Source organism: Sminthopsis crassicaudata, chromosome 4 (genome assembly GCF_048593235.1).
Source record: "Sminthopsis crassicaudata isolate SCR6 chromosome 4, ASM4859323v1, whole genome shotgun sequence".
In the NCBI taxonomy this organism is placed as follows: Eukaryota; Metazoa; Chordata; class Mammalia; order Dasyuromorphia; family Dasyuridae; genus Sminthopsis; species Sminthopsis crassicaudata.
Genome location: NC_133620.1, coordinates 101,739,425 through 101,766,656, shown reverse-complemented (window position 1 = coordinate 101,766,656; position 27,232 = coordinate 101,739,425). Strand labels below are relative to the sequence as shown.

Here is a 27,232-nt window from a genome sequence, read left to right as displayed (position 1 = left end):
AGTGACTTCATCCACAATGGATCTTCTGGACGGCTTGATGGTTGAGGTGCCACCACACCTGGGTTTAGTAGCGATTGCAGCCCAGCAAACTCAAGGAAAAGGTCGTGATGGCAATGTCTGGCTTAGTCCTGTGGGATGTTCTCTTTCCACCTTACACCTCCACATCCCCCTAGATTCTCATCTGGGTCAGAGAATCCCATTTGTTCAACACTTGATGTCTTTGGCAGTGGTGGAGGCAGTTCGATCCATTCCTGACTATCAGGACATCAATTTAAGAGTCAAGTGGCCCAATGATATCTACTACAGTGATCAAATGAAGCTTGGGGGAGTGTTGGTCAACTCAACGCTTATGGGATCAACTTGTCATATTCTTATTGGCTGTGGAGTTAATGTGAATAACAGTCACCCTACTCTTTGCCTCAATGATCTCATCATAGAATATAATAAGAAACACAACCAAAACCTCAGTCTGTTACGTGTGGATTATCTGGTGGCAAGAACAATAACTGTGCTGGAGAGCCTACTGGATGCCTTTCAGGACAAAGGACCTAATGCCATTCTTCCTCTCTATTACAAATACTGGATACACAGCGGTCAGCAAGTCCGTCTGGGAAACGACGAGGGCCCACTGGGATGGATTGTTGGGATTGACGATTCTGGCTTCCTTCAAGTCCATCGAGAAGGAGGGGATGTTATGACTGTGCATCCAGACGGCAACTCTTTGGACATGCTGAAAAACCTCATCATCCCCAAGAATTAATTCAACTGTCCTGAGCAAGAGAGCAGAGTGGGCCATATCGAAGTGAGTTTCATTTCAGGCAAAAGTGCATAGCCACTTGCAAATACATTCCTGCTTTATTTCTTAGCTCTTTCCTACCATTCATCAGAAAGTTCTGTTTGGGATTGGGGAGGCTTGAGGTTTTTTTCCCTTAATGATTTTTCTCATGCCTTTTAGTTACTTTTTGTTTACTAGGGATTTCTCTCTTTTTCAGAAGAGTCGCCTGCCTTTCCCTTCTTAGACGGAACTTGGTGTATGTTGATACCTGGAGCTCTTTTATGCCAACAAGACAGGGAAATTTAGGTGTTTCACAATAGTCAACCCCTCATTATAGCTCCCTTTGAAAAGGGAAAAAATATCAGCCCCCCTTCTTGAGTCATTGCTCAGTTATGTGGGATGGTAATATCCTTTTGACTCAACCAAGGAGATATTTTGAAAACAAACAAACAAACAAACAAACAAATAAATAAATAAAAGCCACACAAAATACAGAAAAAAACCTTTGTTTTTATTTCTTTATTAAGAGAAGAATTATAAATAATCTTTCAGAGATGGTGCTTTCCTTATTTGCATTTGTTATACTTAAGTGGCTAAAGAAATTTAATATATGTGAGTAGAGGTCAAAGATATAGTGGAAAATCACTACTTTATAGTAAATGTCTTGGCCAATGTAGTTCATATATTGAAATTTACTACAAAAGTGGAATGAATATCATATAGTTCAACAACAATGCTATATGATGATCAATTCTCATGGACGTGGCCATCTTCAAAATGAGATGAACCAAATCAGTCCCATTAGAGCAGTAATGAACTGAACCAGCTACATCCAGCGAAAGAACTCTGGGAGATGACTACGAGTCACTACACAGAATTCCCGATCCCTCTATTTCTGTCCGCCTGCATTTTGGGTATCCTTCACAGGCTAATTGTACACTGTTTCAAATTCCGATTCTTCTTGGACAGCAAAACAACTCTTTGGACATGGAGACATATATCGTGTTTAACTTATACTTGAATTTCACATATGTAACATGTATTGGTCAACCTGACATCTGGGGGAGGGAGTGGGGAGAAGGAGGGGAAAGTTGGAACAAAAGGTTCGGCAATTGTCAATGCTGCAAAATCACCCCTGCATATATGTGTTCAATAAAAAGTATTATTAAAAAAAAGGAGTAACTGTTTCATTTTCGTGTTTGTTGTCATATTCTCAATGCCCACAACATTATCTGAAACATAGTAATGAGTCACAAATGATTGTGCATTTCATTCACCCATCAAGAAAGCATTTATTAAGAATCTACTGGCACAGTGTTTAACCCCTGTGTTAAGTGCTTGGGATAGAAGCCCCCAAATCATACAATTTCTGCCTTTAAATCAACAAGCATTTATTAAGCCCCTACCATGTGGCAGGCACTATGCAAAGCACTAGGGATACAAACAGAAGCAAAAAGATAGTCCCTCTCCTCAAAAACCTTACCCAATTCTGAGGGGGGAAAGAGAACACAAACTTGGAACTGAAAAAGGAAAGGAAAGACAGGGTAGTCATAGGCAGAGAATTCAAAATGCAGCTTGGGAAGAATGGTTGATCTGAGATCCTTTCTCTAAATGGACTCAGAGAATGGCCCAATTCCATCTCCATAAGAGAACTAAGGACTAATGTTCACAGAGAAGCAAAGAAAAGACACATAGAAGATTAAAGCACCATACTAGGGAAGGAGGAGAGTACAAACAACTGAGGGCTTCAGAAAGGACCTCTTGAAGAAGATGATACTGGAAAGGAGCTAGAGCAGAAGGGAGGAGTAAGAACTTTTCTGGCATGGGCAATAACAAAGGTACAGATGAATTAGACCCAGTGGGCCTCAAACTTTCAAATAGGGGGCCAGTTCACTGTCCCTCACACTGTTGGAGGGCAGGACTATAGTACAAACAAAAACTCACACTCTGTCTCCGCCCCCTCAGTCCATTGAACACAATCTGGAGGACCTCATAAACATCCTCAGTGGGTTTGAGAACCCCTGAATTAGAGAGTCAGAGCAAAATCATTGGGGCAGTGTTAGGGTTCTGACAAAGTGGTAACAGGGTTATTAGCATGGTACTTAGCTGTTCTCTAGTTTAGAGTTCACACTTTCCCCCCTTTACAAGTTCACACCTCCCCCCCCCCTTTAAGAGTTCACACCTTTCAAAGAGCCTATAAAAGGACAAGCCCACTGGAAGCTCCAGGAGATTCAGAGCAGGATTCAGTGGGGAGATTCACTGGACCAGGAAACCCACAATCCCACCCTCTTGGAGTCTGATCTATTCCGACTTGTACTTTGGGGCTGGCTGGACACACTGGGAGGACATTGAGAGGCTGAAGCTGGCTAGAGGCTGGAGGACAAATCTTTGGATTCGGACACACTCCAAGCGAGCTCTTGGGAACCAAGGACAGAGAAAGGCCTCTAGTAAAGCTCACAGGGCCCAGGAAAAGATTCAGGACTTTGAAAGACAAAATCAAAGATCTGGACTTTCACTCCTGCTTGCAGGAAAGTGGGCAGACTCTTGTTTGCCATTAGCCTGAAGACCCGGTGAGCCTTAGAAGCTAGTTGCTGAAGCAAGTAGAGATCATTTCATCACACTGCATTCATGGAAAACAGACTCCAATTGGATAGTGGTTTGGCACCCCAAAACATTGCTTCTGTGCCTCTGCAGGCCTCGGTGCTAAAAGAACTACAGCCACGGACAGTATCCCACATCACAGAAGTGGAGGAGTTTCACATCAAAGCAGAAATGTTGGAGCCTTTGAGAGACAGGGATGACCAAAAGATTCAAAAGGAGGAGTATCGTCGGAAGAAAGGCAATGCTTGTCAGCAAGAAGCCACCAATGCATGGGGAAAAGGAGCTGGATTGGATGAATACCATCACTTCCATCTTTCAAGCTGCCTGGAGTGTTTGGGACTAGAAAGCAGCACCACTGAAGCTGTCAGATTGGCATCTGCAGAAGACCTTGCAGATCTTCCTCATGGTTTCAGCAGCAGCCAAGAAGGCAGTGTTAAGCCAACTTGCCAACCTGGACGAAGGAGAAGAGTCAATATTCCCGAGAAGCCACCGAACATTTTACTCTTTGTGGGCTCTGACTCTCAGAAAGGACAGCAGAGATTCCAGCAGCTCCATTCCCTTCTGAAGGATTGTATTGACACTGATTGTTATGTCATCTCCCAGCTGAAGGAGAAAAATGTGCTCAGCCATCCATGGCTGCATCACTGTTTATTGTTGATCATTGCCACAGAAGAGCCTATTTCTGAAGCAGTTTCCCAAAAGTTCATCTTGTACCTGTCCCAAGGTGGGAAGGTTTTGGGGCTATCTTCCTCCTTCACGTTTGGTGGCCTACAGCTGAAAAGCAAAGAGGAACTGAAGAAGAGCATCCAGACATTGGTTTTTTCCAAGGCTGATGACAGTGAAATGAAACTGAATGTAGTGACAAGTGGGATCCTATTTGAAGAAGGCCCTGGACAGCTGCCTACCCATCCTGGACAGCTAGAGGGTTACTTAGAAAACGTGCATCGAGACAGGATGATTGTTCACCTGCCTTGTGGAACAAACGGAGGAGAAGCAATTCTCTGTCAGGTGCACTTGGAAATGTCTCCCAGCACTTTGATAGAAGCTCCAGCTGCCTTTAATTTGCTGAAATCAAGCCATTTCACCCGATTGGAAGTCCTGAAGGAGATCCTGAGGGTCCTTGGCCTAAGGTGTGAATTAAAGAAAATTCCTCCCCTGACTCCTCTCTATTTGCTCACAGCTGATGAGGAAGTCCGAACTTCTTTTATGCAGTGGCTGGCAAGAAATGTGGGACCCGAAGGAGTAATGCAATTCAGCAAGCTGACCCTTCAGTTTGTTTCATCCCATCCACCAGAATTGGAAGTGACCCCATCTCATATGCCAGTTATCACTGCCACAGAGGATTTTGCCCCAGAACATTTTCACCTGGAGCTCTATCAAAAACATTTGCACACAAAGCAACTGGGAAAGATCATTCTGTTTGCTGAAGTGACTTCATCCACAATGGATCTTCTGGACGGCTTGATGGTTGAGGTGCCACCACACCTGGGTTTAGTAGCGATTGCAGCCCAGCAAACTCAAGGAAAAGGTCGTGATGGCAATGTCTGGCTTAGTCCTGTGGGATGTTCTCTTTCCACCTTACACCTCCACATCCCCCTAGATTCTCATCTGGGTCAGAGAATCCCATTTGTTCAACACTTGATGTCTTTGGCAGTGGTGGAGGCAGTTCGATCCATTCCTGACTATCAGGACATCAATTTAAGAGTCAAGTGGCCCAATGATATCTACTACAGTGATCAAATGAAGCTTGGGGGAGTGTTGGTCAACTCAACGCTTATGGGATCAACTTGTCATATTCTTATTGGCTGTGGAGTTAATGTGAATAACAGTCACCCTACTCTTTGCCTCAATGATCTCATCATAGAATATAATAAGAAACACAACCAAAACCTCAGTCTGTTACGTGTGGATTATCTGGTGGCAAGAACAATAACTGTGCTGGAGAGCCTACTGGATGCCTTTCAGGACAAAGGACCTAATGCCATTCTTCCTCTCTATTACAAATACTGGATACACAGCGGTCAGCAAGTCCGTCTGGGAAACGACGAGGGCCCACTGGTATGGATTGTTGGGATTGACGATTCTGGCTTCCTTCAAGTCCATCGAGAAGGAGGGGATGTTATGACTGTGCATCCAGACGGCAACTCTTTGGACATGCTGAAAAACCTCATCATCCCCAAGAATTAATTCAACTGTCCTGAGCAAGAGAGCAGAGTAGGCCATATCGAAGTGAGTTTCATTTCAGGCAAAAGTGCATAGCCACTTGCAAATACATTCCTGCTTTATTTCTTAGCTCTTTCCTACCATTCATCAGAAAGTTCTGTTTGGGATTGGGGAGGCTTGAGGTTTTTTTCCCTTAATGATTTTTCTCATGCCTTTTAGTTACTTTTTGTTTACTAGGGATTTCTCTCTTTTTCAGAAGAGTCGCCTGCCTTTCCCTTCTTAGACGGAACTTGGTGTATGTTGATACCTGGAGCTCTTTTATGCCAACAAGACAGGGAAATTTAGGTGTTTCACAATAGTCAACCCCTCATTATAGCTCCCTTTGAAAAGGGAAAAAATATCAGCCCCCCTTCTTGAGTCATTGCTCAGTTATGTGGGATGGTAATATCCTTTTGACTCAACCAAGGAGATATTTTGAAAACAAACAAACAAAGAAACAAACAAATAAATAAATAAAAGCCACACAAAATACAGAAAAAAACCTTTGTTTTTATTTCTTTATTAAGAGAAGAATTATAAATAATCTTTCAGAGATGGTGCTTTCCTTATTTGCATTTGTTATACTTAAGTGGCTAAAGAAATTTAATATATGTGAGTAGAGGTCAAAGATATAGTGGAAAATCACTACTTTATAGTAAATGTCTTGGCCAATGTAGTTCATATATTGAAATTTACTACAAAAGTTGAATGAATATCATATAGTTCAACAACAATGCTATATGATGATCAATTCTCATGGACGTGGCCATCTTCAAAATGAGATGAACCAAATCAGTCCCATTAGAGCAGTAATGAACTGAACCAGCTACATCCAGCGAAAGAACTCTGGGAGATGACTACGAGTCACTACACAGAATTCCCGATCCCTCTATTTCTGTCCGCCTGCATTTTGGGTATCCTTCACAGGCTAATTGTACACTGTTTCAAATTCCGATTCTTCTTGGACAGCAAAACAACTCTTTGGACATGGAGACATATATCGTGTTTAACTTATACTTGAATTTCACATATGTAACATGTATTGGTCAACCTGACATCTGGGGGAGGGAGTGGGGAGAAGGAGGGGAAAGTTGGAACAAAAGGTTCGGCAATTGTCAATGCTGCAAAATCACCCCTGCATATATGTGTTCAATAAAAAGTATTATTAAAAAAAAGGAGTAACTGTTTCATTTTCGTGTTTGTTGTCATATTCTCAATGCCCACAACATTATCTGAAACATAGTAATGAGTCACAAATGATTGTGCATTTCATTCACCCATCAAGAAAGCATTTATTAAGAATCTACTGGCACAGTGTTTAACCCCTGTGTTAAGTGCTTGGGATAGAAGCCCCCAAATCATACAATTTCTGCCTTTAAATCAACAAGCATTTATTAAGCCCCTACCATGTGGCAGGCACTATGCAAAGCACTAGGGATACAAACAGAAGCAAAAAGATAGTCCCTCTCCTCAAAAAGCTTACCCAATTCTGAGGGGGGAAAGAGAACACAAACTTGGAACTGAAAAAGGAAAGGAAAGACAGGGTAGTCATAGGCAGAGAATTCAAAATGCAGCTTGGGAAGAATGGTTGATCTGAGATCCTTTCTCTAAATGGACTCAGAGAATGGCCCAATTCCATCTCCATAAGAGAACTAAGGACTAATGTTCACAGAGAAGCAAAGAAAAGACACATAGAAGATTAAAGCACCATACTAGGGAAGGAGGAGAGTACAAACAACTGAGGGCTTCAGAAAGGACCTCTTGAAGAAGATGATACTGGAAAGGAGCTAGAGCAGAAGGGAGGAGTAAGAACTTTTCTGGCATGGGCAATAACAAAGGTACAGATGAATTAGACCCAGTGGGCCTCAAACTTTCAAATAGGGGGCCAGTTCACTGTCCCTCACACTGTTGGAGGGCAGGACTATAGTACAAACAAAAACTCACACTCTGTCTCCGCCCCCTCAGTCCATTGAACACAATCTGGAGGACCTCATAAACATCCTCAGTGGGTTTGAGAACCCCTGAATTAGAGAGTCAGAGCAAAATCATTGGGGCAGTGTTAGGGTTCTGACAAAGTGGTAACAGGGTTATTAGCATGGTACTTAGCTGTTCTCTAGTTTAGAGTTCACACCTCCCCCCCCCTTAAGAGTTCACACCTTTCAAAGAGCCTATAAAAGGACAAGCCCACTGGAAGCTCCAGGAGATTCAGAGCAGGATTCAGTGGGGAGATTCACTGGACCAGGAAACCCACAATCCCACCCTCTTGGAGTCTGATCTATTCCGACTTGTACTTTGGGGCTGGCTGGACACACTGGGAGGACATTGAGAGGCTGAAGCTGGCTAGAGGCTGGAGGACAAATCTTTGGATTCGGACACACTCCAAGCGAGCTCTTGGGAACCAAGGACAGAGAAAGGCCTCTAGTAAAGCTCACAGGGCCCAGGAAAAGATTCAGGACTTTGAAAGACAAAATCAAAGATCTGGACTTTCACTCCTGCTTGCAGGAAAGTGGGCAGACTCTTGTTTGCCATTAGCCTGAAGACCCGGTGAGCCTTAGAAGCTAGTTGCTGAAGCAAGTAGAGATCATTTCATCACACTGCATTCATGGAAAACAGACTCCAATTGGATAGTGGTTTGGCACCCCAAAACATTGCTTCTGTGCCTCTGCAGGCCTCGGTGCTAAAAGAACTACAGCCACGGACAGTATCCCACATCACAGAAGTGGAGGAGTTTCACATCAAAGCAGAAATGTTGGAGCCTTTGAGAGACAGGGATGACCAAAAGATTCAAAAGGAGGAGTATCGTCGGAAGAAAGGCAATGCTTGTCAGCAAGAAGCCACCAATGCATGGGGAAAAGGAGCTGGATTGGATGAATACCATCACTTCCATCTTTCAAGCTGCCTGGAGTGTTTGGGACTAGAAAGCAGCACCACTGAAGCTGTCAGATTGGCATCTGCAGAAGACCTTGCAGATCTTCCTCATGGTTTCAGCAGCAGCCAAGAAGGCAGTGTTAAGCCAACTTGCCAACCTGGACGAAGGAGAAGAGTCAATATTCCCGAGAAGCCACCGAACATTTTACTCTTTGTGGGCTCTGACTCTCAGAAAGGACAGCAGAGATTCCAGCAGCTCCATTCCCTTCTGAAGGATTGTATTGACACTGATTGTTATGTCATCTCCCAGCTGAAGGAGAAAAATGTGCTCAGCCATCCATGGCTGCATCACTGTTTATTGTTGATCATTGCCACAGAAGAGCCTATTTCTGAAGCAGTTTCCCAAAAGTTCATCTTGTACCTGTCCCAAGGTGGGAAGGTTTTGGGGCTATCTTCCTCCTTCACGTTTGGTGGCCTACAGCTGAAAAGCCAAGAGGAACTGAAGAAGAGCATCCAGACATTGGTTTTTCCCAAGGCTGATGACAGTGAAATGAAACTGAATGTAGTGACAAGTGGGATCCTATTTGAAGAAGGCCCTGGACAGCTGCCTACCCATCCTGGACAGCTAGAGGGTTACTTAGAAAACGTGCATCGAGACAGGATGATTGTTCACCTGCCTTGTGGAACAAACGGAGGAGAAGCAATTCTCTGTCAGGTGCACTTGGAAATGTCTCCCAGCACTTTGATAGAAGCTCCAGCTGCCTTTAATTTGCTGAAATCAAGCCATTTCACCCGATTGGAAGTCCTGAAGGAGATCCTGAGGGTCCTTGGCCTAAGGTGTGAATTAAAGAAAATTCCTCCCCTGACTCCTCTCTATTTGCTCACAGCTGATGAGGAAGTCCGAACTTCTTTTATGCAGTGGCTGGCAAGAAATGTGGGACCCGAAGGAGTAATGCAATTCAGCAAGCTGACCCTTCAGTTTGTTTCATCCCATCCACCAGAATTGGAAGTGACCCCATCTCATATGCCAGTTATCACTGCCACAGAGGATTTTGCCCCAGAACATTTTCACCTGGAGCTCTATCAAAAACATTTGCACACAAAGCAACTGGGAAAGATCATTCTGTTTGCTGAAGTGACTTCATCCACAATGGATCTTCTGGACGGCTTGATGGTTGAGGTGCCACCACACCTGGGTTTAGTAGCGATTGCAGCCCAGCAAACTCAAGGAAAAGGTCGTGATGGCAATGTCTGGCTTAGTCCTGTGGGATGTTCTCTTTCCACCTTACACCTCCACATCCCCCTAGATTCTCATCTGGGTCAGAGAATCCCATTTGTTCAACACTTGATGTCTTTGGCAGTGGTGGAGGCAGTTCGATCCATTCCTGACTATCAGGACATCAATTTAAGAGTCAAGTGGCCCAATGATATCTACTACAGTGATCAAATGAAGCTTGGGGGAGTGTTGGTCAACTCAACGCTTATGGGATCAACTTGTCATATTCTTATTGGCTGTGGAGTTAATGTGAATAACAGTCACCCTACTCTTTGCCTCAATGATCTCATCATAGAATATAATAAGAAACACAACCAAAACCTCAGTCTGTTACGTGTGGATTATCTGGTGGCAAGAACAATAACTGTGCTGGAGAGCCTACTGGATGCCTTTCAGGACAAAGGACCTAATGCCATTCTTCCTCTCTATTACAAATACTGGATACACAGCGGTCAGCAAGTCCGTCTGGGAAACGACGAGGGCCCACTGGGATGGATTGTTGGGATTGACGATTCTGGCTTCCTTCAAGTCCATCGAGAAGGAGGGGATGTTATGACTGTGCATCCAGACGGCAACTCTTTGGACATGCTGAAAAACCTCATCATCCCCAAGAATTAATTCAACTGTCCTGAGCAAGAGAGCAGAGTGGGCCATATCGAAGTGAGTTTCATTTCAGGCAAAAGTGCATAGCCACTTGCAAATACATTCCTGCTTTATTTCTTAGCTCTTTCCTACCATTCATCAGAAAGTTCTGTTTGGGATTGGGGAGGCTTGAGGTTTTTTTCCCTTAATGATTTTTCTCATGCCTTTTAGTTACTTTTTGTTTACTAGGGATTTCTCTCTTTTTCAGAAGAGTCGCCTGCCTTTCCCTTCTTAGACGGAACTTGGTGTATGTTGATACCTGGAGCTCTTTTATGCCAACAAGACAGGGAAATTTAGGTGTTTCACAATAGTCAACCCCTCATTATAGCTCCCTTTGAAAAGGGAAAAAATATCAGCCCCCCTTCTTGAGTCATTGCTCAGTTATGTGGGATGGTAATATCCTTTTGACTCAACCAAGGAGATATTTTGAAAACAAACAAACAAACAAACAAACAAATAAATAAATAAAAGCCACACAAAATACAGAAAAAAACCTTTGTTTTTATTTCTTTATTAAGAGAAGAATTATAAATAATCTTTCAGAGATGGTGCTTTCCTTATTTGCATTTGTTATACTTAAGTGGCTAAAGAAATTTAATATATGTGAGTAGAGGTCAAAGATATAGTGGAAAATCACTACTTTATAGTAAATGTCTTGGCCAATGTAGTTCATATATTGAAATTTACTACAAAAAGTTGAATGAATATCATATAGTTCAACAACAATGCTATATGATGATCAATTCTCATGGACGTGGCCATCTTCAAAATGAGATGAACCAAATCAGTCCCATTAGAGCAGTAATGAACTGAACCAGCTACATCCAGCGAAAGAACTCTGGGAGATGACTACGAGTCACTACACAGAATTCCCGATCCCTCTATTTCTGTCCGCCTGCATTTTTGGGTATCCTTCACAGGCTAATTGTACACTGTTTCAAATTCCGATTCTTCTTGGACAGCAAAACAACTCTTTGGACATGGAGACATATATCGTGTTTAACTTATACTTGAATTTCACATATGTAACATGTATTGGTCAACCCTGACATCTGGGGGAGGGAGTGGGGAGAAGGAGGGGAAAGTTGGAACAAAAGGTTCGGCAATTGTCAATGCTGCAAAATCACCCCTGCATATATGTGTTCAATAAAAAAGTATTATTAAAAAAAAGGAGTAACTGTTTCATTTTCGTGTTTGTTGTCATATTCTCAATGCCCACAACATTATCTGAAACATAGTAATGAGTCACAAATGATTGTGCATTTCATTCACCCATCAAGAAAGCATTTATTAAGAATCTACTGGCACAGTGTTTAACCCCTGTGTTAAGTGCTTGGGATAGAAGCCCCCCAAATCATACAATTTCTGCCTTTAAATCAACAAGCATTTATTAAGCCCCTACCATGTGGCAGGCACTATGCAAAGCACTAGGGATACAAACAGAAGCAAAAAGATAGTCCCTCTCCTCAAAAAAGCTTACCCAATTCTGAGGGGGGAAAGAGAACACAAACTTGGAACTGAAAAAGGAAAGGAAAGACAGGGTAGTCATAGGCAGAGAATTCAAAATGCAGCTTGGGAAGAATGGTTGATCTGAGATCCTTTCTCTAAATGGACTCAGAGAATGGCCCAATTCCATCTCCATAAGAGAACTAAGGACTAATGTTCACAGAGAAGCAAAGAAAAGACACATAGAAGATTAAAAGCACCATACTAGGGAAGGAGGAGAGTACAAACAACTGAGGGCTTCAGAAAGGACCTCTTGAAGAAGATGATACTGGAAAGGAGCTAGAGCAGAAGGGAGGAGTAAGAACTTTTCTGGCATGGGCAATAACAAAGGTACAGATGAATTAGACCCAGTGGGCCTCAAACTTTCAAATAGGGGGCCAGTTCACTGTCCCTCACACTGTTGGAGGGCAGGACTATAGTACAAAACAAAAACTCACACTCTGTCTCCGCCCCCTCAGTCCATTGAACACAATCTGGAGGACCTCATAAACATCCTCAGTGGGTTTGAGAACCCCTGAATTAGAGAGTCAGAGCAAAATCATTGGGGCAGTGTTAGGGTTCTGACAAGAGTGGTAACAGGGTTATTAGCATGGTACTTAGCTGTTCTCTAGTTTAGAGTTCACACTTTCCCCCCTTTACAAGTTCACACCTCCCCCCCCCCCTTTAAGAGTTCACACCTTTCAAAGAGCCTATAAAAGGACAAGCCCACTGGAAGCTCCAGGAGATTCAGAGCAGGATTCAGTGGGGAGATTCACTGGACCAGGAAACCCACAATCCCACCCTCTTGGAGTCTGATCTATTCCGACTTGTACTTTGGGGCTGGCTGGACACACTGGAGAGGACATTGACAGGCTGAAGCTGGCTAGAGGCTGGAGGACAAATCTTTGGATTCGGACACACTCCAAGCGAGCTCTTGGGAACTCAAGGACAGAGAAAGGCCTCTAGTAAAGCTCACAGCGGCCCAGGAAAAGATTCAGGACTTTGAAAGACAAAATCAAAGATCTGGACTTTCACTCCTGCTTGCAGGAAAGTGGGCAGACTCTTGTTTGCCATTAGCCTGAAGACCCGGTGAGCCTTAGAAGCTAGTTGCTGAAGCAAGTAGAGATCATTTCATCACACTGCATTCATGGAAAACAGACTCCAATTGGATAGTGGTTTGGCACCCCAAAACATTGCTTCTGTGCCTCTGCAGGCCTCGGTGCTAAAAGAACTACAGCCACGGACAGTATCCCACATCACAGAAGTGGAGGAGTTTCACATCAAAGCAGAAATGTTGGAGCCTTTGAGAGACAGGGATGACCAAAAGATTCAAAAGGAGGAGTATCGTCGGAAGAAAGGCAATGCTTGTCAGCAAGAAGCCACCAATGCATGGGGAAAAGGAGCTGGATTGGATGAATACCATCACTTCCATCTTTCAAGCTGCCTGGAGTGTTTGGGACTAGAAAGCAGCACCACTGAAGCTGTCAGATTGGCATCTGCAGAAGACCTTGCAGATCTTCCTCATGGTTTCAGCAGCAGCCAAGAAGGCAGTGTTAAGCCAACTTGCCAACCTGGACGAAGGAGAAGAGTCAATATTCCCGAGAAGCCACCGAACATTTTACTCTTTGTGGGCTCTGACTCTCAGAAAGGACAGCAGAGATTCCAGCAGCTCCATTCCCTTCTGAAGGATTGTATTGACACTGATTGTTATGTCATCTCCCAGCTGAAGGAGAAAAATGTGCTCAGCCATCCATGGCTGCATCACTGTTTATTGTTGATCATTGCCACAGAAGAGCCTATTTCTGAAGCAGTTTCCCAAAAGTTCATCTTGTACCTGTCCCAAGGTGGGAAGGTTTTGGGGCTATCTTCCTCCTTCACGTTTGGTGGCCTACAGCTGAAAAGCAAAGAGGAACTGAAGAAGAGCATCCAGACATTGGTTTTTTCCAAGGCTGATGACAGTGAAATGAAACTGAATGTAGTGACAAGTGGGATCCTATTTGAAGAAGGCCCTGGACAGCTGCCTACCCATCCTGGACAGCTAGAGGGTTACTTAGAAAACGTGCATCGAGACAGGATGATTGTTCACCTGCCTTGTGGAACAAACGGAGGAGAAGCAATTCTCTGTCAGGTGCACTTGGAAATGTCTCCCAGCACTTTGATAGAAGCTCCAGCTGCCTTTAATTTGCTGAAATCAAGCCATTTCACCCGATTGGAAGTCCTGAAGGAGATCCTGAGGGTCCTTGGCCTAAGGTGTGAATTAAAGAAAATTCCTCCCCTGACTCCTCTCTATTTGCTCACAGCTGATGAGGAAGTCCGAACTTCTTTTATGCAGTGGCTGGCAAGAAATGTGGGACCCGAAGGAGTAATGCAATTCAGCAAGCTGACCCTTCAGTTTGTTTCATCCCATCCACCAGAATTGGAAGTGACCCCATCTCATATGCCAGTTATCACTGCCACAGAGGATTTTGCCCCAGAACATTTTCACCTGGAGCTCTATCAAAAACATTTGCACACAAAGCAACTGGGAAAGATCATTCTGTTTGCTGAAGTGACTTCATCCACAATGGATCTTCTGGACGGCTTGATGGTTGAGGTGCCACCACACCTGGGTTTAGTAGCGATTGCAGCCCAGCAAACTCAAGGAAAAGGTCGTGATGGCAATGTCTGGCTTAGTCCTGTGGGATGTTCTCTTTCCACCTTACACCTCCACATCCCCCTAGATTCTCATCTGGGTCAGAGAATCCCATTTGTTCAACACTTGATGTCTTTGGCAGTGGTGGAGGCAGTTCGATCCATTCCTGACTATCAGGACATCAATTTAAGAGTCAAGTGGCCCAATGATATCTACTTACAGTGATCAAATGAAGCTTGGGGGAGTGTTGGTCAACTCAACGCTTATGGGATCAACTTGTCATATTCTTATTGGCTGTGGAGTTAATGTGAATAACAGTCACCCTACTCTTTGCCTCAATGATCTCATCATAGAATATAATAAGAAACACAACCAAAACCTCAGTCTGTTACGTGTGGATTATCTGGTGGCAAGAACAATAACTGTGCTGGAGAGCCTACTGGATGCCTTTCAGGACAAAGGACCTAATGCCATTCTTCCTCTCTATTACAAATACTGGATACACAGCGGTCAGCAAGTCCGTCTGGGAAACGACGAGGGCCCACTGGTATGGATTGTTGGGATTGACGATTCTGGCTTCCTTCAAGTCCATCGAGAAGGAGGGGATGTTATGACTGTGCATCCAGACGGCAACTCTTTCGACATGCTGAAAAACCTCATCATCCCCAAGAATTAATTCAACTGTCCTGAGCAAGAGAGCAGAGTGGGCCATATCGAAGTGAGTTTCATTTCAGGCAAAAGTGCATAGCCACTTGCAAATACATTCCTGCTTTATTTCTTAGCTCTTTCCTACCATTCATCAGAAAGTTCTGTTTGGGATTGGGGAGGCTTGAGGTTTTTTTCCCTTAATGATTTTTCTCATGCCTTTTAGTTACTTTTTGTTTACTAGGGATTTCTCTCTTTTTCAGAAGAGTCGCCTGCCTTTCCCTTCTTAGACGGAACTTGGTGTATGTTGATACCTGGAGCTCTTTTATGCCAACAAGACAGGGAAATTTAGGTGTTTCACAATAGTCAACCCCTCATTATAGCTCCCTTTGAAAAGGGAAAAAATATCAGCCCCCCTTCTTGAGTCATTGCTCAGTTATGTGGGATGGTAATATCCTTTTGACTCAACCAAGGAGATATTTTGAAAACAAACAAACAAACAAACAAACAAATAAATAAATAAAAGCCACACAAAATACAGAAAAAAACCTTTGTTTTTATTTCTTTATTAAGAGAAGAATTATAAATAATCTTTCAGAGATGGTGCTTTCCTTATTTGCATTTGTTATACTTAAGTGGCTAAAGAAATTTAATATATGTGAGTAGAGGTCAAAGATATAGTGGAAAATCACTACTTTATAGTAAATGTCTTGGCCAATGTAGTTCATATATTGAAATTTACTACAAAAGTTGAATGAATATCATATAGTTCAACAACAATGCTATATGATGATCAATTCTCATGGACGTGGCATCTTCAAAATGAGATGAACCAAATCAGTCCCATTAGAGCAGTAATGAACTGAACCAGCTACATCCAGTGAAAGAACTCTGGGAGATGACTACGGTCACTACACAGAATTCCCGATCCCTCTATTTCTGTCCGCCTGCATTTTGGGTATCCTTCACAGGCTAATTGTACACTGTTTCAAATTCCGATTCTTCTTGGGCAGCAAAACAACTCTTTGGACATGGAGACATATATCGTGTTTAACTTATACTTGAATTTCACATATGTAACATGTATTGGTCAACCTGACATCTGGGGGAGGGAGTGGGGAGAAGGAGGGGAAAGTTGGAACAAAAGGTTCGGCAATTGTCAATGCTGCAAAATCACCCCTGCATATATGTGTTCAATAAAAAGTATTATTAAAAAAAAGGAGTAACTGTTTCATTTTCGTGTTTGTTGTCATATTCTCAATGCCCACAACATTATCTGAAACATAGTAATGAGTCACAAATGATTGTGCATTTCATTCACCCATCAAGAAAGCATTTATTAAGAATCTACTGGCACAGTGTTTAACCCCTGTGTTAAGTGCTTGGGATAGAAGCCCCCAAATCATACAATTTCTGCCTTTAAGTCAACAAGCATTTATTAAGCCCCTACCATGTGGCAGGCACTATGCAAAGCACTAGGGATACAAACAGAAGCAAAAAGATAGTCCCTCTCCTCAAAAAGCTTACCCAATTCTGAGGGGGGAAAGAGAACACAAACTTGGAACTGAAAAAGGAAAGGAAAGACAGGGTAGTCATAGGCAGAGAATTCAAAATGCAGCTTGGGAAGAATGGTTGATCTGAGATCCTTTCTCTAAATGGACTCAGAGAATGGCCCAATTCCATCTCCATAAGAGAACTAAGGACTAATGTTCACAGAGAAGCAAAGAAAAGACACATAGAAGATTAAAGCACCATACTAGGGAAGGAGGAGAGTACAAACAACTGAGGGCTTCAGAAAGGACCTCTTGAAGAAGATGATACTGGAAAGGAGCTAGAGCAGAAGGGAGAAGTAAGAACTTTTCTGGCATGGGCAATAACAAAGGTACAGATGAATTAGACCCAGTGGGCCTCAAACTTTCAAATACGGGGCCAGTTCACTGTCCCTCACACTGTTGGAGGGCAGGACTATAGTACAAACAAAAACTCACACTCTGTCTCCGCCCCCTCAGTCCATTGAACACAATCTGGAGGACCTCATAAACATCCTCAGTGGGTTTGAGAACCCCTGAATTAGAGAGTCAGAGCAAAATCATTGGGGCAGTGTTAGGGTTCTGACAAAGTGGTAACAGGGTTATTAGCATGGTACTTAGCTGTTCTCTAGTTTAGAGTTCACACCTCCCCCCCCTTTAAGAGTTCACACCTTTCAAAGAGCCTATAAAAGGACAAGCCCACTGGAAGCTCCAGGAGATTCAGAGCAGGATTCAGTGGGGAGATTCACTGGACCAGGAAACCCACAATCCCACCCTCTTGGAGTCTGATCTATTCCGACTTGTACTTTGGGGCTGGCTGGACACACTGGGAGGACATTGAGAGGCTGAAGCTGGCTAGAGGCTGGAGGACAAATCTTTGGATTCGGACACACTCCAAGCGAGCTCTTGGGAACCAAGGACAGAGAAAGGCCTCTAGTAAAGCTCACAGGGCCCAGGAAAAGATTCAGGACTTTGAAAGACAAAATCAAAGATCTGGACTTTCACTCCTGCTTGCAGGAAAGTGGGCAGACTCTTGTTTGCCATTAGCCTGAAGACCCGGTGAGCCTTAGAAGCTAGTTGCTGAAGCAAGTAGAGATCATTTCATCACACTGCATTCATGGAAAACAGACTCCAATTGGATAGTGGTTTGGCACCCCAAAACATTGCTTCTGTGCCTCTGCAGGCCTCGGTGCTAAAAGAACTACAGCCACGGACAGTATCCCACATCACAGAAGTGGAGGAGTTTCACATCAAAGCAGAAATGTTGGAGCCTTTGAGAGACAGGGATGACCAAAAGATTCAAAAGGAGGAGTATCGTCGGAAGAAAGGCAATGCTTGTCAGCAAGAAGCCACCAATGCATGGGGAAAAGGAGCTGGATTGGATGAATACCATCACTTCCATCTTTCAAGCTGCCTGGAGTGTTTGGGACTAGAAAGCAGCACCACTGAAGCTGTCAGATTGGCATCTGCAGAAGACCTTGCAGATCTTCCTCATGGTTTCAGCAGCAGCCAAGAAGGCAGTGTTAAGCCAACTTGCCAACCTGGACGAAGGAGAAGAGTCAATATTCCCGAGAAGCCACCGAACATTTTACTCTTTGTGGGCTCTGACTCTCAGAAAGGACAGCAGAGATTCCAGCAGCTCCATTCCCTTCTGAAGGATTGTATTGACACTGATTGTTATGTCATCTCCCAGCTGAAGGAGAAAAATGTGCTCAGCCATCCATGGCTGCATCACTGTTTATTGTTGATCATTGCCACAGAAGAGCCTATTTCTGAAGCAGTTTCCCAAAAGTTCATCTTGTACCTGTCCCAAGGTGGGAAGGTTTTGGGGCTATCTTCCTCCTTCACGTTTGGTGGCCTACAGCTGAAAAGCAAAGAGGAACTGAAGAAGAGCATCCAGACATTGGTTTTTTCCAAGGCTGATGACAGTGAAATGAAACTGAATGTAGTGACAAGTGGGATCCTATTTGAAGAAGGCCCTGGACAGCTGCCTACCCATCCTGGACAGCTAGAGGGTTACTTAGAAAACGTGCATCGAGACAGGATGATTGTTCACCTGCCTTGTGGAACAAACGGAGGAGAAGCAATTCTCTGTCAGGTGCACTTGGAAATGTCTCCCAGCACTTTGATAGAAGCTCCAGCTGCCTTTAATTTGCTGAAATCAAGCCATTTCACCCGATTGGAAGTCCTGAAGGAGATCCTGAGGGTCCTTGGCCTAAGGTGTGAATTAAAGAAAATTCCTCCCCTGACTCCTCTCTATTTGCTCACAGCTGATGAGGAAGTCCGAACTTCTTTTATGCAGTGGCTGGCAAGAAATGTGGGACCCGAAGGAGTAATGCAATTCAGCAAGCTGACCCTTCAGTTTGTTTCATCCCATCCACCAGAATTGGAAGTGACCCCATCTCATATGCCAGTTATCACTGCCACAGAGGATTTTGCCCCAGAACATTTTCACCTGGAGCTCTATCAAAAACATTTGCACACAAAGCAACTGGGAAAGATCATTCTGTTTGCTGAAGTGACTTCATCCACAATGGATCTTCTGGACGGCTTGATGGTTGAGGTGCCACCACACCTGGGTTTAGTAGCGATTGCAGCCCAGCAAACTCAAGGAAAAGGTCGTGATGGCAATGTCTGGCTTAGTCCTGTGGGATGTTCTCTTTCCACCTTACACCTCCACATCCCCCTAGATTCTCATCTGGGTCAGAGAATCCCATTTGTTCAACACTTGATGTCTTTGGCAGTGGTGGAGGCAGTTCGATCCATTCCTGACTATCAGGACATCAATTTAAGAGTCAAGTGGCCCAATGATATCTACTACAGTGATCAAATGAAGCTTGGGGGAGTGTTGGTCAACTCAACGCTTATGGGATCAACTTGTCATATTCTTATTGGCTGTGGAGTTAATGTGAATAACAGTCACCCTACTCTTTGCCTCAATGATCTCATCATAGAATATAATAAGAAACACAACCAAAACCTCAGTCTGTTACGTGTGGATTATCTGGTGGCAAGAACAATAACTGTGCTGGAGAGCCTACTGGATGCCTTTCAGGACAAAGGACCTAATGCCATTCTTCCTCTCTATTACAAATACTGGATACACAGCGGTCAGCAAGTCCGTCTGGGAAACGACGAGGGCCCACTGGGATGGATTGTTGGGATTGACGATTCTGGCTTCCTTCAAGTCCATCGAGAAGGAGGGGATGTTATGACTGTGCATCCAGACGGCAACTCTTTGGACATGCTGAAAAACCTCATCATCCCCAAGAATTAATTCAACTGTCCTGAGCAAGAGAGCAGAGTGGGCCATATCGAAGTGAGTTTCATTTCAGGCAAAAGTGCATAGCCACTTGCAAATACATTCCTGCTTTATTTCTTAGCTCTTTCCTACCATTCATCAGAAAGTTCTGTTTGGGATTGGGGAGGCTTGAGGTTTTTTTCCCTTAATGATTTTTCTCATGCCTTTTAGTTACTTTTTGTTTACTAGGGATTTCTCTCTTTTTCAGAAGAGTCGCCTGCCTTTCCCTTCTTAGACGGAACTTGGTGTATGTTGATACCTGGAGCTCTTTTATGCCAACAAGACAGGGAAATTTAGGTGTTTCACAATAGTCAACCCCTCATTATAGCTCCCTTTGAAAAGGGAAAAAATATCAGCCCCCCTTCTTGAGTCATTGCTCAGTTATGTGGGATGGTAATATCCTTTTGACTCAACCAAGGAGATATTTTGAAAACAAACAAACAAACAAACAAACAAACAAATAAATAAAAGCCACACAAAATACAGAAAAAAACCTTTGTTTTTATTTCTTTATTAAGAGAAGAATTATAAATAATCTTTCAGAGATGGTGCTTTCCTTATTTGCATTTGTTATACTTAAGTGGCTAAAGAAATTTAATATATGTGAGTAGAGGTCAAAGATATAGTGGAAAATCACTACTTTATAGTAAATGTCTTGGCCAATGTAGTTCATATATTGAAATTTACTACAAAAGTTGAATGAATATCATATAGTTCAACAACAATGCTATATGATGATCAATTCTCATGGACGTGGCCATCTTCAAAATGAGATGAACCAAATCAGTCCCATTAGAGCAGTAATGAACTGAACCAGCTACATCCAGCGAAAGAACTCTGGGAGATGACTACGAGTCACTACACAGAATTCCCGATCCCTCTATTTCTGTCCGCCTGCATTTTGGGTATCCTTCACAGGCTAATTGTACACTGTTTCAAATTCCGATTCTTCTTGGACAGCAAAACAACTCTTTGGACATGGAGACATATATCGTGTTTAACTTATACTTGAATTTCACATATGTAACATGTATTGGTCAACCTGACATCTGGGGGAGGGAGTGGGGAGAAGGAGGGGAAAGTTGGAACAAAAGGTTCGGCAATTGTCAATGCTGCAAAATCACCCCTGCATATATGTGTTCAATAAAAAGTATTATTAAAAAAAAGGAGTAACTGTTTCATTTTCGTGTTTGTTGTCATATTCTCAATGCCCACAACATTATCTGAAACATAGTAATGAGTCACAAATGATTGTGCATTTCATTCACCCATCAAGAAAGCATTTATTAAGAATCTACTGGCACAGTGTTTAACCCCTGTGTTAAGTGCTTGGGATAGAAGCCCCCAAATCATACAATTTCTGCCTTTAAATCAACAAGCATTTATTAAGCCCCTACCATGTGGCAGGCACTATGCAAAGCACTAGGGATACAAACAGAAGCAAAAAGATAGTCCCTCTCCTCAAAAAGCTTACCCAATTCTGAGGGGGGAAAGAGAACACAAACTTGGAACTGAAAAAGGAAAGGAAAGACAGGGTAGTCATAGGCAGAGAATTCAAAATGCAGCTTGGGAAGAATGGTTGATCTGAGATCCTTTCTCTAAATGGACTCAGAGAATGGCCCAATTCCATCTCCATAAGAGAACTAAGGACTAATGTTCACAGAGAAGCAAAGAAAAGACACATAGAAGATTAAAGCACCATACTAGGGAAGGAGGAGAGTACAAACAACTGAGGGCTTCAGAAAGGACCTCTTGAAGAAGATGATACTGGAAAGGAGCTAGAGCAGAAGGGAGGAGTAAGAACTTTTCTGGCATGGGCAATAACAAAGGTACAGATGAATTAGACCCAGTGGGCCTCAAACTTTCAAATAGGGGGCCAGTTCACTGTCCCTCACACTGTTGGAGGGCAGGACTATAGTACAAACAAAAACTCACACTCTGTCTCCGCCCCCTCAGTCCATTGAACACAATCTGGAGGACCTCATAAACATCCTCAGTGGGTTTGAGAACCCCTGAATTAGAGAGTCAGAGCAAAATCATTGGGGCAGTGTTAGGGTTCTGACAAAGTGGTAACAGGGTTATTAGCATGGTACTTAGCTGTTCTCTAGTTTAGAGTTCACACTTTCCCCCCTTTACAAGTTCACACCTCCCCCCCCCCCTTTAAGAGTTCACACCTTTCAAAGAGCCTATAAAAGGACAAGCCCACTGGAAGCTCCAGGAGATTCAGAGCAGGATTCAGTGGGGAGATTCACTGGACCAGGAAACCCACAATCCCACCCTCTTGGAGTCTGATCTATTCCGACTTGTACTTTGGGGCTGGCTGGACACACTGGGAGGACATTGACAGGCTGAAGCTGGCTAGAGGCTGGAGGACAAATCTTTGGATTCGGACACACTCCAAGCGAGCTCTTGGGAACCAAGGACAGAGAAAGGCCTCTAGTAAAGCTCACAGGGCCCAGGAAAAGATTCAGGACTTTGAAAGACAAAATCAAAGATCTGGACTTTCACTCCTGCTTGCAGGAAAGTGGGCAGACTCTTGTTTGCCATTAGCCTGAAGACCCGGTGAGCCTTAGAAGCTAGTTGCTGAAGCAAGTAGAGATCATTTCATCACACTGCATTCATGGAAAACAGACTCCAATTGGATAGTGGTTTGGCACCCCAAAACATTGCTTCTGTGCCTCTGCAGGCCTCGGTGCTAAAAGAACTACAGCCACGGACAGTATCCCACATCACAGAAGTGGAGGAGTTTCACATCAAAGCAGAAATGTTGGAGCCTTTGAGAGACAGGGATGACCAAAAGATTCAAAAGGAGGAGTATCGTCGGAAGAAAGGCAATGCTTGTCAGCAAGAAGCCACCAATGCATGGGGAAAAGGAGCTGGATTGGATGAATACCATCACTTCCATCTTTCAAGCTGCCTGGAGTGTTTGGGACTAGAAAGCAGCACCACTGAAGCTGTCAGATTGGCATCTGCAGAAGACCTTGCAGATCTTCCTCATGGTTTCAGCAGCAGCCAAGAAGGCAGTGTTAAGCCAACTTGCCAACCTGGACGAAGGAGAAGAGTCAATATTCCCGAGAAGCCACCGAACATTTTACTCTTTGTGGGCTCTGACTCTCAGAAAGGACAGCAGAGATTCCAGCAGCTCCATTCCCTTCTGAAGGATTGTATTGACACTGATTGTTATGTCATCTCCCAGCTGAAGGAGAAAAATGTGCTCAGCCATCCATGGCTGCATCACTGTTTATTGTTGATCATTGCCACAGAAGAGCCTATTTCTGAAGCAGTTTCCCAAAAGTTCATCTTGTACCTGTCCCAAGGTGGGAAGGTTTTGGGGCTATCTTCCTCCTTCACGTTTGGTGGCCTACAGCTGAAAAGCAAAGAGGAACTGAAGAAGAGCATCCAGACATTGGTTTTTTCCAAGGCTGATGACAGTGAAATGAAACTGAATGTAGTGACAAGTGGGATCCTATTTGAAGAAGGCCCTGGACAGCTGCCTACCCATCCTGGACAGCTAGAGGGTTACTTAGAAAACGTGCATCGAGACAGGATGATTGTTCACCTGCCTTGTGGAACAAACGGAGGAGAAGCAATTCTCTGTCAGGTGCACTTGGAAATGTCTCCCAGCACTTTGATAGAAGCTCCAGCTGCCTTTAATTTGCTGAAATCAAGCCATTTCACCCGATTGGAAGTCCTGAAGGAGATCCTGAGGGTCCTTGGCCTAAGGTGTGAATTAAAGAAAATTCCTCCCCTGACTCCTCTCTATTTGCTCACAGCTGATGAGGAAGTCCGAACTTCTTTTATGCAGTGGCTGGCAAGAAATGTGGGACCCGAAGGAGTAATGCAATTCAGCAAGCTGACCCTTCAGTTTGTTTCATCCCATCCACCAGAATTGGAAGTGACCCCATCTCATATGCCAGTTATCACTGCCACAGAGGATTTTGCCCCAGAACATTTTCACCTGGAGCTCTATCAAAAACATTTGCACACAAAGCAACTGGGAAAGATCATTCTGTTTGCTGAAGTGACTTCATCCACAATGGATCTTCTGGACGGCTTGATGGTTGAGGTGCCACCACACCTGGGTTTAGTAGCGATTGCAGCCCAGCAAACTCAAGGAAAAGGTCGTGATGGCAATGTCTGGCTTAGTCCTGTGGGATGTTCTCTTTCCACCTTACACCTCCACATCCCCCTAGATTCTCATCTGGGTCAGAGAATCCCATTTGTTCAACACTTGATGTCTTTGGCAGTGGTGGAGGCAGTTCGATCCATTCCTGACTATCAGGACATCAATTTAAGAGTCAAGTGGCCCAATGATATCTACTACAGTGATCAAATGAAGCTTGGGGGAGTGTTGGTCAACTCAACGCTTATGGGATCAACTTGTCATATTCTTATTGGCTGTGGAGTTAATGTGAATAACAGTCACCCTACTCTTTGCCTCAATGATCTCATCATAGAATATAATAAGAAACACAACCAAAACCTCAGTCTGTTACGTGTGGATTATCTGGTGGCAAGAACAATAACTGTGCTGGAGAGCCTACTGGATGCCTTTCAGGACAAAGGACCTAATGCCATTCTTCCTCTCTATTACAAATACTGGATACACAGCGGTCAGCAAGTCCGTCTGGGAAACGACGAGGGCCCACTGGGATGGATTGTTGGGATTGACGATTCTGGCTTCCTTCAAGTCCATCGAGAAGGAGGGGATGTTATGACTGTGCATCCAGACGGCAACTCTTTGGACATGCTGAAAAACCTCATCATCCCCAAGAATTAATTCAACTGTCCTGAGCAAGAGAGCAGAGTGGGCCATATCGAAGTGAGTTTCATTTCAGGCAAAAGTGCATAGCCACTTGCAAATACATTCCTGCTTTATTTCTTAGCTCTTTCCTACCATTCATCAGAAAGTTCTGTTTGGGATTGGGGAGGCTTGAGGTTTTTTTCCCTTAATGATTTTTCTCATGCCTTTTAGTTACTTTTTGTTTACTAGGGATTTCTCTCTTTTTCAGAAGAGTCGCCTGCCTTTCCCTTCTTAGACGGAACTTGGTGTATGTTGATACCTGGAGCTCTTTTATGCCAACAAGACAGGGAAATTTAGGTGTTTCACAATAGTCAACCCCTCATTATAGCTCCCTTTGAAAAGGGAAAAAATATCAGCCCCCCTTCTTGAGTCATTGCTCAGTTATGTGGGATGGTAATATCCTTTTGACTCAACCAAGGAGATATTTTGAAAACAAACAAACAAACAAACAAACAAACAAATAAATAAAAGCCACACAAAATACAGAAAAAAACCTTTGTTTTTATTTCTTTATTAAGAGAAGAATTATAAATAATCTTTCAGAGATGGTGCTTTCCTTATTTGCATTTGTTATACTTAAGTGGCTAAAGAAATTTAATATATGTGAGTAGAGGTCAAAGATATAGTGGAAAATCACTACTTTATAGTAAATGTCTTGGCCAATGTAGTTCATATATTGAAATTTACTACAAAAGTTGAATGAATATCATATAGTTCAACAACAATGCTATATGATGATCAATTCTCATGGACGTGGCCATCTTCAAAATGAGATGAACCAAATCAGTCCCATTAGAGCAGTAATGAACTGAACCAGCTACATCCAGCGAAAGAACTCTGGGAGATGACTACGAGTCACTACACAGAATTCCCGATCCCTCTATTTCTGTCCGCCTGCATTTTGGGTATCCTTCACAGGCTAATTGTACACTGTTTCAAATTCCGATTCTTCTTGGACAGCAAAACAACTCTTTGGACATGGAGACATATATCGTGTTTAACTTATACTTGAATTTCACATATGTAACATGTATTGGTCAACCTGACATCTGGGGGAGGGAGTGGGGAGAAGGAGGGGAAAGTTGGAACAAAAGGTTCGGCAATTGTCAATGCTGCAAAATCACCCCTGCATATATGTGTTCAATAAAAAGTATTATTAAAAAAAAGGAGTAACTGTTTCATTTTCGTGTTTGTTGTCATATTCTCAATGCCCACAACATTATCTGAAACATAGTAATGAGTCACAAATGATTGTGCATTTCATTCACCCATCAAGAAAGCATTTATTAAGAATCTACTGGCACAGTGTTTAACCCCTGTGTTAAGTGCTTGGGATAGAAGCCCCCAAATCATACAATTTCTGCCTTTAAATCAACAAGCATTTATTAAGCCCCTACCATGTGGCAGGCACTATGCAAAGCACTAGGGATACAAACAGAAGCAAAAAGATAGTCCCTCTCCTCAAAAAGCTTACCCAATTCTGAGGGGGGAAAGAGAACACAAACTTGGAACTGAAAAAGGAAAGGAAAGACAGGGTAGTCATAGACAGAGAATTCAAAATGCAGCTTGGGAAGAATGGTTGATCTGAGATCCTTTCTCTAAATGGACTCAGAGAATGGCCCAATTCCATCTCCATAAGAGAACTAAGGACTAATGTTCACAGAGAAGCAAAGAAAAGACACATAGAAGATTAAAGCACCATACTAGGGAAGGAGGAGAGTACAAACAACTGAGGGCTTCAGAAAGGACCTCTTGAAGAAGATGATACTGGAAAGGAGCTAGAGCAGAAGGGAGGAGTAAGAACTTTTCTGGCATGGGCAATAACAAAGGTACAGATGAATTAGACCCAGTGGGCCTCAAACTTTCAAATAGGGGGCCAGTTCACTGTCCCTCACACTGTTGGAGGGCAGGACTATAGTACAAACAAAAACTCACACTCTGTCTCCGCCCCCTCAGTCCATTGAACACAATCTGGAGGACCTCATAAACATCCTCAGTGGGTTTGAGAACCCCTGAATTAGAGAGTCAGAGCAAAATCATTGGGGCAGTGTTAGGGTTCTGACAAAGTGGTAACAGGGTTATTAGCATGGTACTTAGCTGTTCTCTAGTTTAGAGTTCACACTTTCCCCCCTTTACAAGTTCACACCTCCCCCCCCCCTTTAAGAGTTCACACCTTTCAAAGAGCCTATAAAAGGACAAGCCCACTGGAAGCTCCAGGAGATTCAGAGCAGGATTCAGTGGGGAGATTCACTGGACCAGGAAACCCACAATCCCACCCTCTTGGAGTCTGATCTATTCCGACTTGTACTTTGGGGCTGGCTGGACACACTGGGAGGACATTGAGAGGCTGAAGCTGGCTAGAGGCTGGAGGACAAATCTTTGGATTCGGACACACTCCAAGCGAGCTCTTGGGAACCAAGGACAGAGAAAGGCCTCTAGTAAAGCTCACAGGGCCCAGGAAAAGATTCAGGA

The 27,232-nt window shown here is 43.5% G+C and overlaps 2 pseudogenes; both read left to right on the top strand.

Moving 5' to 3' along the window:
• Positions 1-16: 16 nt before the first annotated feature.
• LOC141540614 (biotin--protein ligase pseudogene) lies at positions 17-5,563 on the top strand (annotated as a pseudogene).
• Positions 5,564-12,904: 7,341 nt separating this feature from the next.
• LOC141541041 (biotin--protein ligase pseudogene) lies at positions 12,905-15,157 on the top strand (annotated as a pseudogene).
• The last annotated feature ends 12,075 nt before the right edge of the window (positions 15,158-27,232 follow it).